The sequence below is a fragment of the Coenobita brevimanus genome, chromosome 109 (genome assembly GCF_032717465.1).
Source record: "Coenobita brevimanus isolate Jiangsu-jjx chromosome 109, ASM3271746v2, whole genome shotgun sequence".
NCBI classification, from domain to species: Eukaryota; Metazoa; Arthropoda; class Malacostraca; order Decapoda; family Coenobitidae; genus Coenobita; species Coenobita brevimanus.
Genome location: NC_137062.1, coordinates 3,894,864 through 3,901,671, shown reverse-complemented (window position 1 = coordinate 3,901,671; position 6,808 = coordinate 3,894,864). Strand labels below are relative to the sequence as shown.

Below are 6,808 nucleotides of genomic sequence, written 5' to 3'. Positions count from 1 at the left end.
TTCTGCCCACGGGTGACTTTACACTCCCTATTCTTTCTTTCATTCATTCTTTCCTTCTCCTTCTGCCCATGGATGACTACAGTGAGTGAGAAGCCAGATGGTTTCCTGTACACCAGGAAACCATTTACTACGCTGGGTGGTAACCATATAACCAAATTATAGCGCCTGGTGGTTTAGTGAATAATTACGATGCTCCAATCGGATTGAGCTGGTGAAGGTTTAATTCCAAGGGATTGTTGGGGTTGATTCCTCACGTAATGCCACTCGGGGATGAGTAAGGCTGGTCACTCTCTTCTTAAATGTCAGGACCAACTTGCCTATACCGGGGCTTCTACGCTCCTCATGGGGCAATGTAGGATTGGATGATGAATAAATGAATGAATTCTTACATTTTGACGAATCATGAAAATGGAACCGGATATTACTTTCCATTAAAAAAAAAAAAATCAGGCAGACATAAAACAACAGCTAGCCATTACTGTACAACATACATCATGCATACATTCTTGTCTTGCACTAAATGCATATTCTTTATAATTAAAGCTCGATATAATATTATAGAAATGCCTCTGAAAAACATCTAACATATAAAAATAAAACTTTTCCACAATTAGGAAATCTGCTCAAAGACTACGTTTCGTTTCATCGTTTCATTTTTAAAGGCTCCAACATGCATGCATGCGTAGCCCTTGGTCACCTAGTGGTGGCTCTTCATGCTCCACGATGCAGTGCAACCTCCCTGTTCAGTCCCTTGACCCTGAGGTCACATTTAATGACCTCGTCCCATGTCTTTCTCGGTCTACCCCTCATACCCCACCCCAAAATATTAACACTTCTCACCTTCCTCACCCAATTATCATCCCTCATCCTCTCCACATGTCCAAACCATCTCAATCTACCTCTCCTCATCACAACACCAGTACACTCCAGTTCCATCTTACCTCTCAACTCATCCATCGTAAACCCAGCCCCCCCAGACCCTGGATGCAAGGGCGCACTACACATCCACCTAATCATTGTCATTTCTGTACTTCTGAGCCGACGAATATCCTCCTCCTTCACTGCCCAGGTCTCATTACCATACAGCATTACACTCCTAACACATGCTGCATACAAAGACTCCTTAGCACGTAGGGAGAGTCCTCTCAAAGTCAGGAGGGGCAAGAGCTCCCTGAACTTCTTCCAACCGCTTCTCACACTAGCCACAGAGCTAGCTCCAGAAAATCAAAAGATTTTTTTCATAATGAGGAAACTACAAGAAGAATACAGTATACTTTGTATAATAAAATATTCTCATTAAAATTTGGACTATAACATAATTTACCATAAATTGGTTAGTTTAACTTAGTGGCATACAAAATAGTAATAGTGGTAAAAAAATAAATAAATAAAAAAGATATTAAAAACTGAACATACGAGGATTTATTTTAACCAGTGGTGGCATTTTCATTTTATTCCTGCAATATGATGAGTTTATTAATCTTAGAGACTTCACAAACTAGAGGGGTTAGAATTAGCATTAATAAACCGCTTAAAATTCAACAGGCCTTTCTTATTTATTTTTTATGATTATCATAAAATTCCAAACCCTGAAAAACATTTCTTTGAACTGTGCACACACATTGATTGGGAGTCCAAAAACAGTCATTCCCTTGTAACATATGGGTGTACGTACAGAATGTATGCATGTATGTAACAAATTCAAAACCCTAAAGAAAACTGCAATGAACGTTGCACTTGCATTGCTTGGAAGTCTAATAGTTATTATTCTGATAATGACTGTGATTAGTGTTGTCTGACAGGATGCTTTGGCCAATTTGACCTGCGACGGCATAACTCAGGAAATGTGAGTGACAGATGTGTTGAAAAACACACTGAGGACTTCATTTAGACTTACAAGTTTGGTGTGTGTGTGTGTGTGTGTGTGTGTGTGTGTGTGTGTGTGTGTAACTATATATGCCAGCAGCTGCCACACATGAGCCCAGTGGTCTCCCATTCTGTGTATTTGTTGTCGCATCCTTACAAAACCTGCCATGAGTCAATGGGGGGTAAAACACTAAACAGTATTGACCTGTAGTGTTCAAAACAGGTGTGATGCGATGCATGGTCATGTACCTTAATTCGGCTCTACATTATTATTATGACAAAACAACATTACTTACGGACAAATTATTTTTCGTTAAAAAGGAATTAGACTCTTGACATTCAAATTCTGATTTTATTTCTCTGGGCTGAGTTCATCATTTGCTATTCATGTTGATATATTTTTCTTTTTTTCTGTTAGACAGTGAAATAAGCCATCGTCGTATACATTTCATGCTTCCTACTGTTCCCACTGCCACTGCTCACCCTCCTCTCACGTCTGCCAAGTTCTTCACTGCTGTTGCTTTTCACCTTCACTATATACATGTGTCGCACCCACAAGGGCTGCCAAATATTGTGCTTGTCCATAACTGTGTCACTCTTTCACTCATTCATCCACTCACTTACGCACTGAGTTACTGGCCTTCCCGGAAGAATGATGTCCAAGCCGTATGGGAGAGGTGTTAGGAATACGACATTTTGCACACTGGTAGACCTATCCCCGAGCCAGGTTTCAGGCTGGTTGGGACCCCCAAGGTCTGCATAGCTACTGGGGCGACACTGTTAGCTACGGTCAGTTATTTACATGGGAATACGAAGTTTGCCACAATCACAGAGTTTCATTTGCGCCACTTGGTGGGACCTCTGAGGGCAACCCTGCATTGGTGGTTTTAGCCAAGTCATTATGCATTGTCAGAGTTTTAACTGAAGAACATGTAGCTTTGCATTATGATAGATGTTCAACTGGCCACGTTTTGGTGGGACAGAACCACTGAGGGTCGGCCCTCACTGAGGAAAGGGTGGAGGGGTTCCAGGGGTGCCGGGAAAACCTTTATGCACAACATTTTCTTTTTTTAGGTCTCCGAGGCCCCTCCCCCTTCGTGAGCAGGAGGGAGGTCCCTGGGATCTTAGTCTAAACCTTTTTGCACAGTCATGGTATTTAATCTAGGGACACAAAATTTCCTAGGGCACATTCTATGCAAGGAGTGAGCTCCGATGACCAGTACCCACAGGGGAGACCATTTCCACGGAGAACAACGCCATAGTTTTTTCGTAGCCTCAAGAAATTTTGCACGGTAGTAAATCTCTACCCAAACCAGAGATTGTAAAGGGTGGGATTCCCGGGGTTTGCCCCCACTGCCTGCTTCATTAATAAGTATTTCTTTTCACGTACAATATGATATGGATGGGTGCGGATATGAAAGGTGTTTTTGTCCTGTTTACTTTATCTTGTCCAAATATTTCCATCTCTTCATCTTAAATGCTGAGCTACAGCCATAGATCTACATTCGAATACGACACTAGTCACGGAGAAGTGCTATAGAAAAGCTGCACTTTTGCGGCATTGTCTTTTTCTGCCACTGAGCCTCTTGAAAGAAGATGCAGAAAGGCGGTAATATAGACCAAGGAATTTAGACGAAATATAAATAATTGGATTAGACCAAGTTTAAGCAGAAGAACTATAACTACGGTATCTGGTTTCTCAATCTCAGTGTTTATATCCTTCTACTCTCTTTACCAGCCTCCCCTTCCCCTCCATCATACACTGTCTTCTGACCCTTCCCTTCCATTCCCTCTTGCACACTGCTCCTTCACCTTTCCTTTTCCTTCCTCTCCTTCTCCATCCTTCCTATCCCTTCTTTTTTCCCTCCCATCTCAGACTGCTAATAAATCCTACTCTTCTTTTCATCATATTTTGTTTTCATCTTGTCCACTAGATTCACTCCTTTCCTCCATATTCCTCCCACACACAACCCTGAATCCCTTTCTTTTCTTCACCATACCTCCGTACCCTTCGGCCTTCAGTCTTTCCTTTCTTTTTCACCGTCTTCTAACCATTCCTTTCTCTCCCCTTTCTTCCACAACACTCTTCATATACACTTTGTGTCTCATCTATCCCGAACCCTTCATCGTCAACTTTACTTCTCTTTTCACCAATATTTTCTCATCTTACCCTAGTTTATTCTATAATATCATCGGACCATTCCCGTCCCTCCTCTCTCACACCGACCTCTGGTTCTTCCCTCCACTCCACCACTCTTCTTCCCATCCCTTCTTTCAGAGACTGTGTTACCATTCTTTCCCTCTCTTCCCAACATTATTATCCCTTACTTTTCATCAATACCCTTCTCTCTTTTTCACAATATTTAGCTTTTTATTGCTTCCTCTCCACACCACCACCCTTCCATTTATTTCCTCTCTCTCCTCAACACCAACATTGTTCCCTTCCCTTCCCTTCCCTCCCCTATTGTCCTCAGCACCAACACCCTTCCCTTCCCTTCTCTCCATTTCACTTCATTTCCCTTCCATTCCTATCCCCACACCACACCCTTTCATTATTTTCTCTTCCCCTCTTTCCCCAACACCCTTCCATTCCCTTAACTTCTTTCCTCAACACCCTTCCCTTCCCTTCCCTTCTGCGCACCACATCACAACCACCGTTTTCCTCTCTCAGTCCTGTCATCCTGTGTCACCTAAGGCGGGAAATGTGTCAAGGACCGGAACCTATATAAACACTGGAGAGAGAGAGTTTTTATACGTTGTTGTTATATGTAGTCGCATTATTCAATTTTAGATACAGTTTTCGATCTGGCTGCTAGACATCTCCTTCAAGATAAGATACCTTCCTTTAGTTGAATAAACTGTCAAGAGGTAGTAATAATGTACGGTATATAAATAAGTCACTTTCTTGAACTGTGTGTGTGTGTGTGTGTGTGTGTGTGTGTGTGTGTGTGTGTGTGTGAAATGGGGAGTATATCACAGGGAATAAAGTTAGATGGTACGGGTGTTGATACCTTCTTCATACAGTGCTCTGTTGATGGGCTATGGCGCTGGTTCTCTTTAGACGGTTTTGTCTTTGCATGCGGCGCCTTGCAAGGGGACGCCCTTCCTGGAATTAACCATAGCCACGTAGACTCCTTGGGTGCCAGTGATCGCTTTTCCTATCGGTCGATGGCATGTGTTCTGGATCGCTTTATTAGTATTATTTTATAACAAGACAAGGGGAAAAAATATACCCAACTGCCATTTCCACCTACCTTGTAAATAAAAAAGCTGGCGAATCACCAGCCACGTTTCCCATTTTGTACAGCCTCTTTACCTCTCACAGGAAACATAATGATTTCGTTCCCTTGACGTAAAATCCAGGCCATAACACAAGGATTTGTTGGGGAAACATGATACTGGAAGCGATATACTGTTGCTGTGTTGGTGGCTGCAGTATGTATAACCAACATTGTTGGCACCCTACCTCCATATTATAGTATTATTATTTTTTTTTTTTTCATTCTTTACATCCTGTCTGTGTCTTTTCTTTGATAGGTCTACTGGTAGGCAGACGAGGTGGCCGAGTGGTTAAGGCGTTGGACTGCTAATCCAATAGGGTTTCCCTGCGTGGGTTCGAATCCCATCCTCGTCGTAAGAATATTTTTCAGTCCGACCTCTGACCTGTTCAGGTAAAGACGTGCTTGGAGCTCTCCCATGTCCGTAAAATGGTGCCTGCCCAAAGACTCGTATGGTGCGTGTGTACCAAGGAATTTATCGGAAACTTCATGGAGAAAGACGAAAGTGAGGACACGTGTTGTCTTGTTTTTGAGTTACCAAGTAGGCTTTGTTTAGAAATTTGGAAAAATAGTGGGGTGTTAAGTGGCAATTTGAAATGTTGCAGGAATGAGGCTGGAATGGTGAGTGCTAAGGCAGTAGATGAAGTGGAAGCAGAAGTGTTGGGGAAGATAGGAAACTAAGAAACTAGATTAGCTAAGGTTGAGACCAGGCTAGACGATATTGATGGCTTCCAGCCAGTCGATGAAGGGTGCAAGGCTAATGTATGTAACTGTGATAGGACTGTGGTTATTTGGAATAGGTTTCAGATATTAGAGAATGAAGTGCAGGATGAGCCTAGCCTCATACTTGTTGGGGATTCGTTGATTAAGCATCAGGAGAAGGAGTTTGTGCTAAGGGTTCTAGGAAGAAGCGTTTTGCTTTCCTGGGTACAGGAAACAGGACGTGACAGAGAATTGATGACTTAGTAACACCTCAGAGAAATCGGCCTTTGTTACTGTGGTAGGGACTAATAATGTCGCTTCAGGCAGGTCAGAGGAGATTTCTAGGAAGTTTATGGACCTTATAAGGAAGTTCAAGGAATGTCAGAGGAATTTAGTTGTCTGTGGTTTGTTGCCAAGATTTTATGTTGATTCTGTGATCCTGAGCAGAATGATAGGAGTCAGGAGTAGGTTAGAAAATCTGGGTAGAAAGAAGGGTGAGATGTTTGTTGATGTTTAGGACAGTTTTAGTCATGAAAGGAGTTTGTATAGTAGATAGGCCTTCACATCAATAAGGTATGAAAGGCTAAGTTAAGTAGCGAGCTTGATGAGAATGTCTGGAATGCCTCAGGTAGTGATAAAGAGGTTGAAAGGGGTACAGTTAATGGCATAGCTTTTAACGTTCTAATCTCTGAGGCCAATGGTGGTAAGGTACATGTGAGGTGATATCAGCTCACCACATGATAACCAGGAGCAACTAACCTCACCTCTGCTGGTGTAGGTTAAAATCAAGGGATTAGTGGGGAGGGAGGAACTGCCAGACCATCAGCGGTTTATAGGAGCATTGGAATTTCGACAGAGGATTTAAACATATTAGTAGGCTAATTTTAGTGTGTCTCACAGCCCTACTAAATCCAGTTGTATTTTGAATAATATGTATATGAATGCTAGAAGTATTATTTCAA

The 6,808-nt window shown here is 42.3% G+C and overlaps 1 non-coding gene across 1 annotated transcript; it reads left to right on the top strand.

The window, feature by feature from the left end:
* The first annotated feature begins 5,418 nt into the window (after nt 1–5,418).
* TRNAS-GCU (transfer RNA serine (anticodon GCU)) lies at nt 5,419–5,500 on the top strand. Its single transcript has one exon. It is a non-coding gene; the product is annotated as a tRNA-Ser (tRNA).
* The last annotated feature ends 1,308 nt before the right edge of the window (nt 5,501–6,808 follow it).